Source organism: Pezoporus occidentalis, unplaced genomic scaffold (genome assembly GCF_034315485.1).
Source record: "Pezoporus occidentalis ecotype Australia unplaced genomic scaffold, CSIRO_AGI_Poc_V1 ctg23, whole genome shotgun sequence".
Taxonomy (NCBI): Eukaryota; Metazoa; Chordata; class Aves; order Psittaciformes; family Psittacidae; genus Pezoporus; species Pezoporus occidentalis.
Genome location: NW_026914180.1, coordinates 5,575,997 through 5,593,630, shown reverse-complemented (window position 1 = coordinate 5,593,630; position 17,634 = coordinate 5,575,997). Strand labels below are relative to the sequence as shown.

At 36.9% G+C, this 17,634-nt stretch overlaps 1 protein-coding gene across 4 annotated transcripts in view; it reads left to right on the top strand.

Annotated features, from left to right (window-relative positions):
* LMBR1 (limb development membrane protein 1) overlaps positions 1-17,634 on the top strand; it is a 78,461-nt gene that overhangs the window by 29,539 nt on the left and 31,288 nt on the right. Inside the window, exon 1 of one of the 4 annotated variants that reach the window (XM_062621487.1) lies at positions 5,509-5,585. The exons of the other annotated variants lie outside the window; for them this stretch is intronic. The gene's annotated coding sequence lies outside the window, so the exon portion shown is untranslated. Of the gene's footprint in view, positions 1-5,508; positions 5,586-17,634 lie in introns of those variants that run through there. 4 annotated transcript variants of the gene reach the window in all.

The following is a 17,634-nucleotide window of genomic DNA, read 5'->3' as shown; positions in this document are numbered from 1 at the left end:
GGGAATTCTGTGCTCTTTAGATGGCAGTTATTAGAAAGCAAAGGGTCTTGAAAAGTGATCTGAAATCAGGAAAATGAAACGCATTAAAGATGAGTACAAAAGATGATGAGTCATTGGATCACATGTAACAAATCAACAAAGGGATGATTGTAGTGGGGAGGAAAATGTAATTCCCAGTTGCACTGAAAGGAACTGGCATTGAGCCAATGAAGTTGCCATTTTTGTTCTCGGGAGGACAACAACAGCAAAGATAGATACTTGGAGAGTACAGCATGAAGGAAAACGTCAATACTGGTGAAGATGTAGGAATTGTAGTCTATTTAGGATGAACATACTGTGTCTTTGGTCACTTTTCTTAGAAAGCAGCAAATGTCACTTCTGGGCTAAGTTGATAGTTAAAATTGAGTTTGCTGTTCTTTTCCCATTCTCATGCAGATACATGATTCTACTTGCAAGAAGTACTTTGTGTATATAATTTAAAGAAATACATCATGTAATAGGGTCATTAGAATCTGGGAAAATTTATGGTTACTTGAATTTGGGATTACATGTAAACTTTTTGGTTCTAGAATCTTTGACTGGTACTTCCTGTCTTTGTTTTCCTTAAGTTTTGACGCATTGCTTATTTCTTTTCAGGGAAGACTTTGAGACAATGATTACTGTGTAGAATTCTGGTACTTGCGCAATATAATCAAACACAAAATAATTTGTAAAAGTTTGATCTTTTTTTTTTAAACTTTTTTTTTAAATGGCATATTGTCTTTCATCACTCAGAGTAATGGGCCAAAGAGATTCAACATCATTCAAATACTACTGTTAACTGGCAAAATCGGATTTTAGTGATCTCAATTTGAAAGAGCATTTCATACATTTGGCAAAACTTTGTTCATCTCTTTACGGACAAATCTACTGTAAACGTGCAGACATTCATTAAGGAGGCTTGGCACAGGATATTTAATCTTTAATCTTTCAGTTAAGAATTGGATGCAGGAGTAGGGAAAGCAATTGATTCTAGATATTCAGCTCAGCTCAAAATTTGGGTAAAAGGATTGTTCCTGTGGAAGCTTTTATGCATGTTGTCTTGAACTTGTCATAGAATTACCTTCATTAGAATGAATACTTGGGTCACTTGAGATATAGGTGTGCAGAGTCAGGATGTCTATTTGAAGGTGTTCATGTAAGAATTGCTTGTTCAATTTTAATAGAAGTTCTGAAAATGAATGATTAAAGGAAATTCAGATCTGAAATTAAATGTTTGGGGTTTCTTATTTCATTTTTTTGACAGATTTTTGTTCAGCTTAAATTGCAGCAATACTCTTAGTCATTATCACATATGGGCCTGTTGTGCAAAGTATTTAGCAATCTGTGTGCTTATCAGAGGTTATGCTGTAGAAGTTGATTTTATGTATTCACTGTAATGTGACCATTTTGGGGGTTATGATATTTCATCTAGCTCATAGGTTACTATTACAAGCTTCGTGTCTTCTCTTTCCATGTTCTTTTAAGGAAGTATTGCCCCTTCACTATTTTAAATTTCATGAATTGGAATGGGTTTGATTAACCATTTTCCAATTTACTATAGCTTATTTTCTTGGTTGCTGGTTTACTTTCTAAATGGCACATGGCCCCTCATACAGACTCTTTTGATTCCCCAGGGCAACAGCTTAAAACAAAACAACCAATGACTTGCATATTGTGCAGAGGAGAGAAATACGGAAATTAGGCACTCGCCTTGGAGTAATGTAGGGTTGTACCAAAATTGAACTGATTATCTGCCTGGTTTTTAATGAAAAGTACTGTGTTAATTCCAGAAGGGCATATTGGGTCTAAGGGGATTGACCGTGCCCTTTTAAAAAGCTCTTCTGTGTTACAGTTAAGTCTGCAATTGCCATTCAGTAGAACTACTGTTATCAGGAAAATAATTATAAAAGCAACATTGGGGGTGTATAATACATTTATGTATATCTTTATGTAAATATATGTGCATGCTGTGTGTGCATTTATGCACACACTTATCTTGATGCACACATGTGAATTGGGTTTTTCAGGACTACTGAAGTAGTTTGAAGTCACTGTGATGTATTAACTGAGCTATTGAAGTACCTGAAGTAACTTTAATCTCCTGAATCAGCGTTAAAAACTTTTTTATGTTTTTATATTCTTCTTGTCTTCTTTTGTAGAGCCTGAGCATAGAGTTATATTTCTTGTTTAGATACTCTTTCAAGTCTTTGCTACTAGCCTGCTCAAATTCTGTAGTATAATTATGAAACAAAGATGTCAACCATGTTTCTTAATGTCAGATTTAGTCTCATTCCTTACCATCCTCCCCAAAAAGGGAAACTGTGGTATTTGCAGCTGAGCATCTATAGTTCAGAATGCTGATGTTTTCATGTCTGATAACTGCACAGAAAATTACATGTGTGCTGCTGTGTGAAGCAGGCAAACATTTTTTAAGAGGTAATTGCTTTGCCTTTTCCTGACCTTTAAAATACGCTTTCTCTTGATGTAACTTTAACTGAAATTTGTATTTATTTGAAGTTGACAAAGATGAAGATGTTTAGGAGTAATTTCCTTGTAAGAAAATACAAACAGTGCAATTTACTGTCGTAAGAAACTGGAATAACTGGGTATTGCATAATCACGAGTGTAGAGTTTTAAAAAGGGTTTATGAAGTATTTTACCTTAGTACTGATCTTTGAACTTGAAGTCATGGCATAAACTTTAACGTGAGCGACAGCAACATCCTGACCAATTATCCAAATTATCCAGACATCCCAAAATGTTCAGAACACAACACACAGAGTCTGGATTAAGAGGTTAACTCCTGGAACATCAAAAGAAGTGCATGATAATAAAAACAAATAGTACAAAAATTTGAGGTAACTTCCTTGCTTAATTAATTAGGTAAACCAGGTGGAAGCGAAGAGGCCAGAGCTGGTGCTCAGAATGTCTATAAAGCTGAGCAACATGACAGCACAATGGAGGAGGAACAAAGATTTTTTTAATATACTTCTATCCTGTGTCACAGTTTGAAATTGTCCTGGTTTATGTCCCTTTTGGCAAACTTACATAAAAGTGACCCTGTACTGTATTTTATGACCAGATGACTTTTTTTTTCCCAGTGGCTAATTTGTATCAGACCCCCATCTTAGAGACTCAGAAATGATTAGGAAGTCCAAGCCAGTTTGTCTCAATGAGCTTTCATTGCATGCTTTCATTATTTTTGCTCAGTTTTGCCACTGATCATCCATAAATTGTTGGAAATGAGTGATTAAGGAAGTGCTGCTTAGTGTTAGTGGCACATGCACGTTCTTGGTATGTTTTTTGTGGGTGAGAGGAAATCGTGTACTGCACAAACAAAAAGGAAAACTCCTGCTGGGAACCTTTCAAGGAAATTTAACTTGCATAATGTTTTGATCTCTGTGTTTATTACAGAAAATAAGAGTAATATTTCACCAGCTATTGTTATGTGTCAGCTAGTCTCTCCATCTGCTTGCCTTTCCTTGATACCGCTTTCCAAAATCTCATTGAGTTTATTTTAATAAAAGCACTTAAAAATATGGCAGTTTATTCATACACTTAAAGCAGGTGAGGTGGGCCAGTGTTCAGAACAGTTTATTGTGTAGTGCTTGCTATAAAGATTTGGCTGTCATGACTGCAAAGTCCTGCCTGTGTTAGCAGTTGCAGCTTAGTCCATACAAGTAAAACACGGTATGTAGGTTCCCTTCCAAATAATGAAATAGTCATTTCTGCTGTTAAAAGGCAGATTTCTTCCTTGCCTCTCTTTTGTTGGAGCATGGCTTTTAAGAATGTATTTTGTAATTAAAACTACTTATTTGGGGATGGAGTAAAATGATGAAGCATTGCAAAAAGAGTTACTAGCATTTTTTTGAAACTACTACTCAATATTTAATTTGATCCACTCTGTATTTATCAATAGCAGTGGCTTTTCCTAGTCATGTTACTGTAGACCAAGCCTGAACTAAGATTAAGTTTCTAATGTGTTGTGTTGCAGTGCATTGTATTTGCAAACTCTAGATAACTAAGTAATAAACATAAGTGAAAAGTGAGCCTGTTGCTTTTTCCTTTTTTGGTGGTATGGAAAATCTTTTTTTTTCTGTATTTTTGCACATAGAAAAGCTGTACTCCCCTGTTCTACTCCGTGTACCAGTAGAACTCTGGAGCAACTATAGGTGTAGAGCAAGTCAAAATAGGTTTTCAGTATGTGGTGAAGCCAGTGCAGGTAGAATGTTCAAAGTTTGTTCTGAACTAAAGTCCTTGGACTGAAATTTAGTTGCATTTAGAAACTTTTTTGCTGATTTCAAGCAGTATTCCATGAAAAGCTGTTGTTCCTATAATACAAAATATTGGGGAAAGTGGCTTGGAAATCCTTTCCAGTATGAGATTCTCTCTGATTAAAAGCAATTCGTTTTCTAAATTTGGCTTAATTTGTCTAGAAAAGTGATTTGGATAGTGCAAGAGTTGTGAATTGTGTTAGGAAACAACTGTGTTTAATGCTTGCATGTACCTCCAACTGCAATACCCACGGGCCACTGTCTGTAATAGCTCACCAAATAGTTTTGAGGTACCCTGTTAATGGTGTATATTTATTTGTCATTTAAGCTCATATTTATTTGTCTGTAAAATCATGCAGCATGAACGGAGAATTTAGTGCTCTGATCTCCATGAAATGTTTACTAGTATGTAACTGAATTATTGTACATTATATGACAACCCATTTACTCATTCCGTTAGTAATACCAGAGACAAAAGTTGTTTAGTCAGTCACATCAAAGGCAGCTGTTTGGTTTTGTATTTTTGACATAAGCTGACATATTAAGTTCAGATATGAAGTTCTTTAAACAGGAGTAATTGAAAATGACACTATTTAACATTTATTAGACTTTTCTTGAAGCATATCCTGATTATTCTGGTATTCAGATACCTCAAGTAGCTTGATCAGGATTTTTCTGTCTCCCTATTAAAATAAAAGCATAGTTAAGTGACAGTCGTACAAACCCATAACATGATCTGTAAGATGTAAGGTACAGAGTTAAGGGCTATATTTTAAATGGTAAGTCTTGCACATCTTAACTTTTCGTATGCTTTCTTCTTCCACTGAAGTCTCAGAAATGGCATGTATATTGCTAAATGTAGTGTGTTTATAATTTGTAGTGTAGAGGACAGGCACATCTAATACTATATTTGAGAATGGCAGGAAATGGAAGCTGAGAACGTTTAGCTTGCTTGTTAGCAGGTCACATTGACAAGTGTCTACATTAAACTCTGAAAACATGTTAAAATTATAGCTTTACAGTGCCAGGTCATTTATTTGCAGCTCTGCAGAGGAAAAAATTAATCTTACTGTACATGTACATTTCAGCAAATTAGTCTGAAAAGAGTTACGAGAGTGTTATGGGCTGCTTTTGAGTACCTGTGATTGGAATATGTAATTATACTGTAGATTAGTATGAGATGAAAATACCTTTGTCTGTAAACATTTTGCAGGGATGTCTGTTTTTCTGTCCTTTCACAATGACTGTAAGACCAAGTTAAAGACAGTAAGAACATGAAAATTGCTGCAGGTAGGTCAAGAGGAAGTTGGTAATGTTGGTTGTATTGATTTTTGTATTACAAAGCTTAGACTTCAGCATGCTTTTTAGTTTTTTTCTTTTTTTTGTGCCTATATTTAGACATTTGGGAATAACAGCTGTACAGGACGGGTAAATAACGTGAATGTGTACTTCAGCTTAGGCCCATGTCATGTTTCAGTGAAAGCAAGATAAAACGAAATTCAAGAATCAGCGGCTAGGAGAGAAACTTGTGACTGTTGAGGAATAATGGCTTAATGTTAATTTGTTTTTGTAGGTATATAAAATCTTTTGTAAGGTTTTATAAGATGTCCTGCTTCAGTCAATTGTGGATATTTTAAGCAAAATCTGTCCCTTTTTGTTTTAGCATAAGGAGATCTATGGCTTGCTGGATATATGTAACAGTTCTGTATCTGGGGACAGCTGAGGGGGGAAATAAGTAAATGTTAGTTGTTGCACACATTGGATCAAGATGTCATGAGATGTGATCTGTGCTCCGTTTCATTGAAGTAGTTAAATGTCAGTTGGTTGCTTCCATAAATTAGAATGTACTTCTTTTAAAGAGGCCTCAGTGTAAGTTACAAAAAAATAGGCTAACAGGAGATAAGCTAATAGTATAGCTTGTTTGTCATATAATTTCTATACTACCTGCCTCACTGTGACTTCATTAGCTGAGCAATGATTCAACCATTCTGCAATAGTTTAAGGGTTTGAGTTTATAATTACTTTTTTTGGACCACCTCTTTAATGTTGATAGAAAAGCAAAATGTGTTGGGTTAGTCTGTGATCTTGCAACACTTTCATATACTTGAGCTAAAGAATTGGTAGAGTAATAAGATGAAATAAGGATTGTTAGTAATACTGGGGTAAAAATACTGTACAAAGAAAATCCCAGATGTGCTTAGTGTTATTTCAAAATGTGGTTTTCTGACCATTACTTGTATAGCTCACTGTGAGAAACTAAGTAAATGACACATTATGAGTAGGTAGTCATCTGTAAAACTGATTAGTTTTGGAAGCTAGCACTCGAGCATTAGTTATTCCTCCTCATCGGAGCCAGGAATGAAATGCATTGCTGAACTTTTGTGCTTTCCCCACTCCTACGTTGTTCTGAACTTGTACTTTTTTGCTTTATCGACCATGCTTATGTCTTGTGGAATTTCCATAGTTCTTTGCTAAAAGCATTAACATGTAGCTGGAAACCTGCATATGGAATAAGATGTGGTACTTGGTTACTGACTGGGCTTAAAGCATGACATGCTCTCTTAGTGAATAAATTGAGTGGGTTTTTTATGTTACAGTTTTTATTTGTTTTTAGGATAACTTACAGAGTTCTGCATGAGTAAAAATAGACATGCTAAATACTTCTGCTGATTGTGAAGTGTACAGATCGTACAGCTACAAATAAGAACCTTGAATCTCTTCATTTATCATTGATGTAAACTGAGGCGCTGGGTTTTAAAATACTTTTTTTTTTCTTTTTTTTTTTAAGGTACTTTTTCAGGCAGAAGTGAATAGTTATCAAAATTTGTTTAGATGTAGCATTCTTAGTGGCCTGTACAGAACCCTTCTGTTTGTGGTAAATGCTAGCTGTGTATCTTAAATCTGAGAAGTATTTCTTTTTTTTTTTTTTATTGTCTCTTTATAATAAAATGCATGTAACTATTTATTTCATTTAGACTAGAAAATTTTGCCATCCTTTGGGAAAAAAACAAGTATTCACCTGTGCAGGTTCCCTGAAATGGCTCTGATTCAGAGCATCTTGGAAGCCCTCTCAGTCAGTGGAAAAAGGCAGATGCCTCTAAGAATTTGGCACATCTGAGTTAGAGGCTGTAAGAAGGCAGTGGGAACACCTATCCATCTGATTTTTTAGTTTATTTTATTAAATGGTAGAAAACATCTGCTGCTGTTTTGATTTCAGCACAGTGATTTGTTTTATCAAATTGGGTGTTATGTGTGAGGAATATTTTATTAAGATGAAATATTTGAATATTTTCACATTAGTCTATGTCTTTATTTGTGTCTCCATTGACATCAGATAGTGGCCTTCTAGGACAAGCAAAAACACTGTACTTGTTTTAAGTCTCTTTATTTACATTTATTACTCTATATAAAAAATTTAAAGACAGATTTAATAGAAATGTCATAGAGAGAAATTGTTATATGATTTTATATTGATAGTGGCAATTTTTAATATAAGTATCAATCATAGAAAGGCATGAAACAATTTTCTGATAGCTTTAATTTTATTAAATGAGGCATTACTAGGTGCAAGGTCCTACATTGGGTTAGAGCAATCCCAGGCACAGCTACAGGTTGGGCAAAGAAGAGATTCAGAGCAGCCCTGTGGAGAAGGACTTGGGGGTGTTGGTCGATGAGAAAATGAACATGAGCTGGCTTCAGTGCGCTTGCAGCCCAGAAAGCCAACCGTATCCTGGGCTGCATCAAAAGGACTGTGACCAGAAGGTCGAAGGAGGTGATCCTGCCCCTTTACTCTGCTCTTGTGAGACCTCACCTGGAGTATTGTGTGCATTCTGGTGTCCTCAACATAAAAAGGACATGGAACTGTTGGAACAAGTCCAGAGGAGGACCACGAGGATGATCAGGGGACTGGAGCACCTCCCGTATGAAGACAGGCTGAGAAAGTTGGGGCTGTTCAGCCTGGAGAAGAGAAGCCTGCGTGGAGACCTCATAGCAGACTCCAGTATCTGAAGGGGGCCTATAGGGATGCTGGGGAGGGACTCTTCATCAGGGACTGTAGTGATAGGACAAGGGGTAATGGGTTCAAACTTAAACAGGGGAAGTTTATATTAGATATAAAGAAGAAATTTTTTACTCTTAGGGTGGTGAGGCACTGGAATGGGTTGCCCAGGGAGGTTGTGAATGCTCCATGCCTGGCAGTGTTCAAGGTCAGGTTGGACAGAGCCTTAGGTGACATGGTTTAGTGTGAGGTGTCCCTGCCCATGGCAGGGGGGGTGGAACTTGATGATCTTAAGGTCCTTTCCAACCCTAACTATTCTGTGATTCTGTGATTTTATGAAACACCACTTCTGATTGTCTCTCTAAAATCAATTTAATTCTGATAACCAGCAATATGATATGTAGATCTTTAGTCTATGTTACTTATTTAGTATTAGTAGAAATATTCCACATTAAGGATTACTCTATATTAAGAATTACTTATTTTAAATTGATAATGCAAGGAAGGAGCTAATGCATCTGTAATAAGGTTTTGTAAGTCAGCCAACAACTTTATTTACAAAAAAAGGGAGGAAGAAGGATCCGTTTGTCTCCCATTTGTGGCCTTTTAAGGATTTCTCAACTTATTAAAAGGAATTTTGGCCAATTCCTAGAAATGTGGTTTCTTCTTGATCTTATTCACCCTTGCAGGGGTTTAGTAATAGGCATTGACACACAAAAAAAAAATTCAGATTTCTCTTTCTTTTAGAACCTTAGTAGTGACCTGTGTGCTTCTACGTGTCATTTGCCTTTAGGAACTGTCTTTGTGGTTTCTTTCTGCCAGAAACATGATCACAAATTCCGAGTCTGTCTTTATACTTTTGCATTACTTATCTTAATTCTCTGCCAAGCTACAAAGACATTGGAAAATATCTATTTATCTTCCTATCACTCTAGTCTAGCAGGAAAGATTCTTTCTCATCCAAAAGTCAATGATTAGAGGGAGGCTCACAGTGTCAGAAATCCCACAGCTCCCATGTTGTTGCAGGTGGCTTTGGAAAGTCTGGGGAACTTGGTAGGTGGAGGGAGTGGAGCATCTAAGAGCTAATTAGTGAGTGCTGGGCTAGCCAGTGGAACAACAGAGGAAACTTGTGGGGGAAAGGGGTAGCATTGGGACAATCATCATTTTACTGTGTATATCTTTTCATTTCTTTCTTTCCTTCTTCCCAAAATGTTTGGGTTGTACACTTTTACTGAGTGTCAATAAGTCTGCCTCTGTCCTTATTAATAAGAACTTAGACATAGAATCATAGAACGGGTACGGTTGGAAAGAACCTTAAGATCATCTAGTTCCAACCCCCTGCCATGGGCAGGGACACCTCACAATAAACCATGTCACCTAAGGCTCTGTTCAACCTGACCTTGAACACTGCCAGGCATGGAGCATTCACAGCATCCTTGAGCAGCCCATTCCAGTGCCTCACCACCCTTACAGTAAAGAACTTCTTCCTTATATCTAATATAAACTTCCCCTGTTTAAGTTTGAACCCGTTACCCCTTGTTCTATCACTACAGTCCCTGATGAAGAGTCCCTCCCCCGCATCCTTATAGGTCCCTTTTAGATACTGAAAGGCTGCTATGAGGTCTCCACGCAGCCTTCTCTTCTGCAGGCTGAACAGCCCCAACTTTCTCAGCCCGTCTTCATATGGGAGGTGCTCCAGTCCCCTCATGGCCCTCCTCTGGATCATCCTCGTGGCCCTCCTCTGGACTTGTTCCAACAGTTCCATGTCCTCCTTATGTTAAGGACAATAACATAGACGTAATCCTTGTGTGGTTTTTTTGTTTGTCTGTTTTTGTGTGGTTTTGTTTTTAAATGTGTATAGTTTTTTTTTATTTTGTCGTCCCCCCCCCCCCCTTCCCTCCCATTTTCTTTCTGCAAAGGAGGGAAGGGATTCTGCAGCAGGGTAGTGGCGTGCATCTGACAGCTGTTGGGTGCAGTTATTTTATTCCAGCTAATAAGTTTTTTGCATCTTTTCTAATACTCTCTCTAGCTTTTCCTTGTTTTAAGAAATGGGTATATCTTCTATTACAAAATTTGGAGGGAATGTTTCTCCAATATACAGTTTCTATGGTAGATATGTAAGAATGATGACCTAGATGGGGAAGAGACAGTTGTCTGTTTTCCTTATGTAACATGAATCCATGTATTTGAAATGATACCTTAACTGTTAGGCAATAAATGAATATCACTTTGTCATGTTCACTGGAGTCCCTCTTGTACTGGATAATTAAATAGATTCTAGGAAAAGAAGTAAGAAATTTATTTATTCATTTATTTATTTAATCTAATCACAAGGATGGAAGTCTGCAAGGAGTCCATGTTGGTTCTTAGGTTATTTCAGTGAGTTACTTGCACACAATATCAGCAGGAAAGTTTGTCAGATATGGACCCTAAAATATACTATACACCATGGTTTGGATTTGTATACTCTTCTGGGACACTGGAGAAGAGGGCCTAAGTTTTCTTTGGCAGAGTCATCAGTCTAGTGGGTGTACGGTATCCTGGATAGATGTCCTTTTCAGCAGTCTACTGAATAAAGAAGTCTTTCTTTGGTACCTTTCTTTAGTCAATTCTCAAAGAATTCATCATTGGGTTTTTTTTGCATCCTTTAACTTTCATTTTATTTTTCTTTCTCCAGTTTTTAGTTTCTCTTTGAAATTTCTGTTTTTTTGTTGTTTATACTATGTAACTATTAAATTCCATACAGTTAAAGTATTTCAATAGCATCCTTTTGCTCTATTGACAAAACAGTAGCCACCATGAAATGATTAGGGAAAAGATACTAACACAAAAAATCAGCTCAAAGTTACTGGGATAGTTTTGTGACTGTGAATTTTAAATATTTGTGTTATGTGGAAAATAAACAAAAACTTTAAAATGAACTTGTGTTGCAATAAGAAGTGGTTCTACAGGCTGAAAAGATTCTGTGAGGGAAGAGGTGGTGTGGGAGAAGACACAGTCAGCACTTGTTAGAGTCTGAGGTCTTTGGTTCTTGCATGGGCAAGGAATTTTTTTTTCCTTATTGATAGAATCTGATGCCTGAATTTATTATTTCTTGATTAAAATTTTTTTGCCTGTTCTGTGAGGGTTCTGGGTCATTGGCTTCTATGTTTTCAAACTGAATTGGGATTTCCTAGAACTACAACGTCTGTTTCTGACTTGGTAATTTGTGGCAGTCTCATAAGGTAATGACTTCTTGACTAAAATATCAGTGTGCTAAATGCAGTATGTGTTTCCATGTTACCTGATGGAAAATAGGTCTTCTCTACTGATTTTAAAAAAAAGGTTTCTGCACTGAGTAGGTCAGAACAAATGGCTCCAAGTATGGTTTCCAGCCATAGAAATGGTTAGGATGCTGGAAATGATCTCTTCACTAATGCTCACAAATTGAGAAAGGGGGGATCATGTCCAAGAATGCAATAATGTTAATACAGAGCATCCCCAGTCTCATACATGCTGTAATTCTTGTTCTTTTTCAGTCCCTCCATTTATTTTCTGCAGATGTTAGCATGCATGTTTGTTGCAGTCAGCCTCTCACTGAACAAATCTTAAGGTTACTAAGACTCCTTTTTGTCACATGAAAACAATGGGCTTCATGTGTACTTTAAATGTGCCATGATTGCAGAAATGTTTCCCAGGCTTTCCCAGTGGGTCAGGGCATGGTGTAAAAACTGTTGTTTGCCTACCTTGCAGGAGGTCAACATGTCTAAGCAGAGCTGTGTTCAAGTATTCAGCACCATAGAAACTTTGTTAGGACTCTGGTTGTATGTGTAGTGTTGTAATTTTTACTTAATTGATAATAGTGGTTTTTCATTATTCTTTTATGACAATTTACAACCAAATTAAAATGTAGAATTAACTAGAATTGAAAAAAGCCATAGCATGTCCTATATTGGTGATGTAGTTCCATCTTACAGAAGCTAATAATGGGTTCATCAACATCATTACAGCCAGGTAATGGTCCATCAAAGAAAACTTTTTCTGGAGTAGGGGTGGAGCTGTAGCTCTTTGGTTTTAGCAGGAATTTTGCCTCTTAGAGAAGAAAAATAACATGTTGCAAGTTTTACTCCATCAGTATTAAAACACAAGAACTCTTGGTAAATATTACCTGTACGTAGATGATGAAATCCTTATACCATTAGAAAGCATTAAAAATTATGCTTAAATTGCTGGACAATAATTGTGTTCCTAATCACAACTGGCAGAGCAGAAAGCGGCAAAAAATGTCTCGATTGCCAAATTTATTTAATAATTTGTTTTCCCCCAAAGTAACAAATTGTGAGTTTCTTGCACAGGGTTGTGTGACTGCTTGGAAAGTCAGAGTGTCTTCCATAGTGCATTTCCTGGATATATGGTACATTTTTTACCTTAGCTTTGAAAGAAAATATTTCCCTTTAAGCTTTTGCAGGTTTTGCACATGACTCTCAGTGGAGCGAGGAGCAGTCAGCAGGTTTCTTGCCTGTGCATTGTCCTCGTGAGTCATGTAGTCAGGAAAAATCCCTGTGCTAACTGCTTGTTACGCCTGAAACCTTGTAGGCAGCCAGTGTGTGGAGCAAGGTCTTCACTTGCTACCTGTGCTAGCTTAATGGTAAAGCATTCTGTATATCATTCAAAATACTTACAGAATTTCACAGGGGGAAGTACCCCAACACTGCTGTCTCCATTATCAAGAAATCTCCTTTTTTCCTATTGAAAAGCTCTAAGAAGCTATCACCAAATGTGTGTTCTTTTGTAAAGTAAACACCAATCCCTGGGTGTGACGTGTGAGCACATAGTGGGAAAAGTCTTAGTGTGTGGCAAGGGACATAATAGTCACGCTGCTTAACACAGATGTACTAGGGAGGAGAAATGGTTTTCTTAGTAATTATACTTTTTGACTTTCTTATCAATCCATCATCCCTTCTGCACTGTTGTTGCCATTTGTACTTCATTGGGCTTTTCAGCTGAAGAATTACCTTTTTTATTTTTTTGTCTGCCATGTACTGTTTAAGTATGTTGTGGATATTTATCCTCGTGGATGATTTATATGTGTTAATCCGAACAGGAAGGAAACATGGTAAGAGTCTGATGCCTTCCAGAGTAGCAACTAAAAATTTGTCAGAACACTTCTAGAATAATTAAAATCTTTCTTGCTATAATTAGGCTTTTCTGGAAACATGAACCCTTAGGCCTGCTGCTCCAGGCAGTATAAGTAGCTCAGGATTAAACAATGTGAAAACTTCTAAATGTCTCAGCAGCTGAATTTTAAAGAAGTCAAAGTCTCGGACTGAGTCAGGTATCTCTAAGGTTGTACAAACCACAATATCCTTAGAGTGCATTTGTAGGACAGGCTTTATTTGTAGGCTGCCTTGAGAGATTCAAATGTGCTCTATGTTCATTCCACCACACACACGAAGTAGTGTACAGAGAAGATGACCGATATTACTAGGTTTCTGGCAAGTTCTAGGTTGCTGGGGTTAATGTGTTAGATGTGATTTCTTTAAAAAACAAACCCCAAACTTAATTTGTTAAGCACTTATGTTACAGAACTAGGTGGATATTGAAAATGTGGTATGAGTGAAAATACAGGCGAACTGTTGAGTCTGAACAGTGAAACTTTGAAGTTAACAAACCAAAAAAGGGGGCAGGGAAGGAGAGGTTAGAGGGTATAATGAGCCAGTCCTTTTTTCCTCATTTTCTTGACAGATAGTTTAATTGTAATTTCTATCAATTATAGTAATTAGCTTCTAAAAGTTTTTGTTTGCTATACCTTTTTTGCATCCTCTAAGAGACTCTTTTTGTATGTCAAGTTGGCCAAGATCCTGCTTCCCTGACAATAGGGAACCACACAAGTAAGTTGCTTTCAAAAGTCTGTTTTGCCTTATAGATAATCTGAAACTTGAGGAAATTGCAAGCTGTTGGCTACATTCTGTTTTCTTATGTAGCAGTTACTGAAGATGATCATATATGCTTGTAGTGGTGGAAGCAATGGTAGCTGATGTTTTGTTCTAGGCGCCTTCATGGAAAATGACTTACAAATTGGGCTACTAAAACTAAACTTACTTTCCAGAGAGGGAACTGCCATGTTCCTTAAAATTGTGGTTCAAGCTTACCAGGGGGTGGCCCTGAGTCAGGAACAACATTCTCTCATTTTTGGACCTACAGAGAAATTTGTTTCAGTTGAAGACCAAAAGTCAGGTTCTTCTCAACACTTCTACCTTTCTTTTAGCTTGAATTTTCAGTTCCCTGTTCCCTTTTGCTCAAGTTTCATTTCCAGTTAATCTCTTCTCCTTCTTAGTGTCTTACAGCTTTCCCTCTTCTCTGTATATCCCCAGGGAGCAGGAGCAGCACCTACAAAAGTGAGGATACTTTCTGTATAATAAAAAAAAAATAAAAATTTGCTGTATAATAGAAAAAAACAACCAACAAAAAAACCCTCAAAGCCCAACCATGACATGAACAGATCTTCAGGGAGTGTCTGAAGAAGTAGCCGTGATCTACATTGCTTCAACTATTTCCTTTGAGGACTGCATGTTCTGGTTACAGATTGAGATTTTCAAATCTTCCTGATTTAGCAAATCATATTCCTGGCAAATAATCTTTCTAATCCTAGGCTTTATTTATAGACAAGTTTTTTGAAAAGGAACATTTTTTTCCAGGTTCTTACACTTCTCTTATTTCTTTCACACTCCTCTCTCCTCATTCACGCAAGTGTAAGCAGAAGTCACAGTAATTATTCTTACTGTGTAGCAGTGAAAGTATGAAAACCCACCACTTTAATGTGTATTTTTATTCTTTATTTAATTTCATAACTTCAGGTTCAGTTACACTTTGTGTAGTTTGTGATTTGCTTTTTGATATCTGGTATCTAGCATTGTAAAAAAGATTTTAAAATGTTGGTGTGGGTGGTTTCGTTTTCTAGGTTACCTCTTCAACTTAACCAGCATCCCAGCAGTAACTGGCCTAAGATAAAGTAAGGGATTTGACCTTAAAATTGACATGCTACTATTAGTACTGCAGGGTTCAGCTTGTCTTACTGAAAATAAAGCAAGTTTATTGCCTGAGCTCACTCCTCTTGTTTAGAATTGTCTTCTCACTGTATTTAAAAACACCATAATTTAGTCCGATGTGGAGGGAAACATCTTTAATTCTTTTCAAGGGCTATGGTTGTGTTCATCTCTGAAGTCTACAGCATGGGAACCTTATTTAAGACCTGTATGGTTGATGCTGTATTGAAATCCAAGTTTGATATTTGAATTGGTAGTGGTCTCAAGGTGATTCTCCTTATGCTCCCCCTTAAAAAGCTGTATAGACATTATTTGTTTCAGTTTGTATCTTATGTTTGAATTCTTTAGATGCTACAACATATGATAGATGCAAACCAGTCTTTTCCTCACTGTGTCAATATCATGGAGGTCTCCCTCTGGTGCTTTACTGTGCAATCTGTGCTTGGTTTGGAGATAAATAAATAAATCCCTCCTCCCTTAAACCAGGTTACACTGTAAGTGGAATTGCATTAAAAAAAATCATAAGATAGTGAATTAATTGGGATATATGCAGTCTGTTCATAATGAAAGACACCTTGAGAATGAAGTAGTATTTGTTACCAAATGCAGTTTGGAAAGTTGAGCTCTAGGATAACTTTATGAAAACCCTGATGCAAGCTGCTGGTTTATAGTGCTTACTTTCCTTGTTCTTACCTGTCAGAACCATTAGGAAAAGAAGACCAGATGAATACTTGGACAACTGATTTTTTTTTTTTTTTTAAACAATATGGAAAGCTAAAAATACAAAGTGTTTTCCCACTCCTCGTTCTTATAGTCAGTTCAGTTTCCATAGGAATGTTAAACAGTGATCATAAGAGCTCATGAGGCAATTTCTCCTGATGAACCAATCAAGCTGGAAAACTAATGTAAAAGGTGACTGTCACCCCCTTCTCCCCTTGCCTGCCCCTGTATTTGTACATACATAGGCACGTGCACACACACTCAACTTGCTGAGTAGCCACCTCCTTCATTTGTGTGGTAAAGGTTTCCTTTGTTTTCAGTTAAATTAGAAATCAAAGAACTCTTCCAAGTGATTCAAATGCAGTCACTCTTTTGACAGTAAGATTTAGTGCTGTATGACTGGTTTTCCTTGCTCAGTTAGAATGCCGATTTGAAGTAGTCCTATTTACCTGGACTACATGTTTTTTTTGTATTGCACTCATTTTTTAATTCTGTACTTGAGACAGATACGATGGTGTAGACTGAACAGGAACAATAACTATACTCTTACAAGCTGATCTGAAATCTCCAGTTTTAGGTGGGATTGTTGCTGTTTTTGCAGGTGTCAGGCTCTAAAGCTCCTTTTCACGCAGGAAAAAGCGAGGAGTAAATGGATTCAAAAAATGCAACAAGTATAATGTGAAATAGAAGTGGCAATATCTTCTGTGCCATGAAAATATGCCATGACATTTTGTTCATCTAGGAAATCTGAGTAATATAATGGGGCTGTGGAAGAGAAGTGAAATGACTCAAAAAGAAAAAATGCTAAGCCAAAACCAAAATGTCAGTGAACAGCTTTTTGCTCAGAAAAAATAAGCATTGAGCTTCAAGCTTTATTTTCATAGTTTTGCTTTTATTGAAATAAAATGAAATCTTGCTTGTATTTACCTGTTCTTTTCCCCCTCTGTTTTCAAAGTCAGGAATATAGATTTTTGCCTGGCTCTTAAATTAGTGATGTTGCTAATGGTAATGTTCAAGCTTTAAATTTTTCACCTAAACAAACATAAACTACTTTCAGGAAAAAATAAGTAGTAGTGAGGGTGTCTAAGGCTCACCTGCTTCTTTTTTCACTGTGAGGGTGCCTGAGTGTTAGCGTAGGTTGCTCAGGGTGGTTGTTGAATCTCCATCCTGGGAGATCCTTGAAAGATGTCTGGGCAACCAGTGCTGGGTGGCTCTGCTTGAGCAGGGTGGTTGGACCAGATAACCTCCATACATCCATGCCAACCTCAGCCATTCTGTGATTCTCCAGAAGTTATCTGTGTGTGTGTGAAAATTCTGCATCTTTCATTCCTAACAAAAAGCAGTTACTTGATAGAGACACTGATGTATGTAAGTATGAACTAATGTGCCTGAATCATTAATGTTTTAATAAGCACAGCCTCATGGGTGCCTAATAGAGGTTAAGTATTTACCTGTATGCTTCAAGCATCTTAGGTTCTTTTTTGTATCCTGGACCATTATCAGGTATTCATTAGTGCCTGACAGAATGTTTCTATCTAGTCACTTCACTGCAGTTCTTCAAAATATTTATATTTTGCTATTTTTTAATGATCATCCT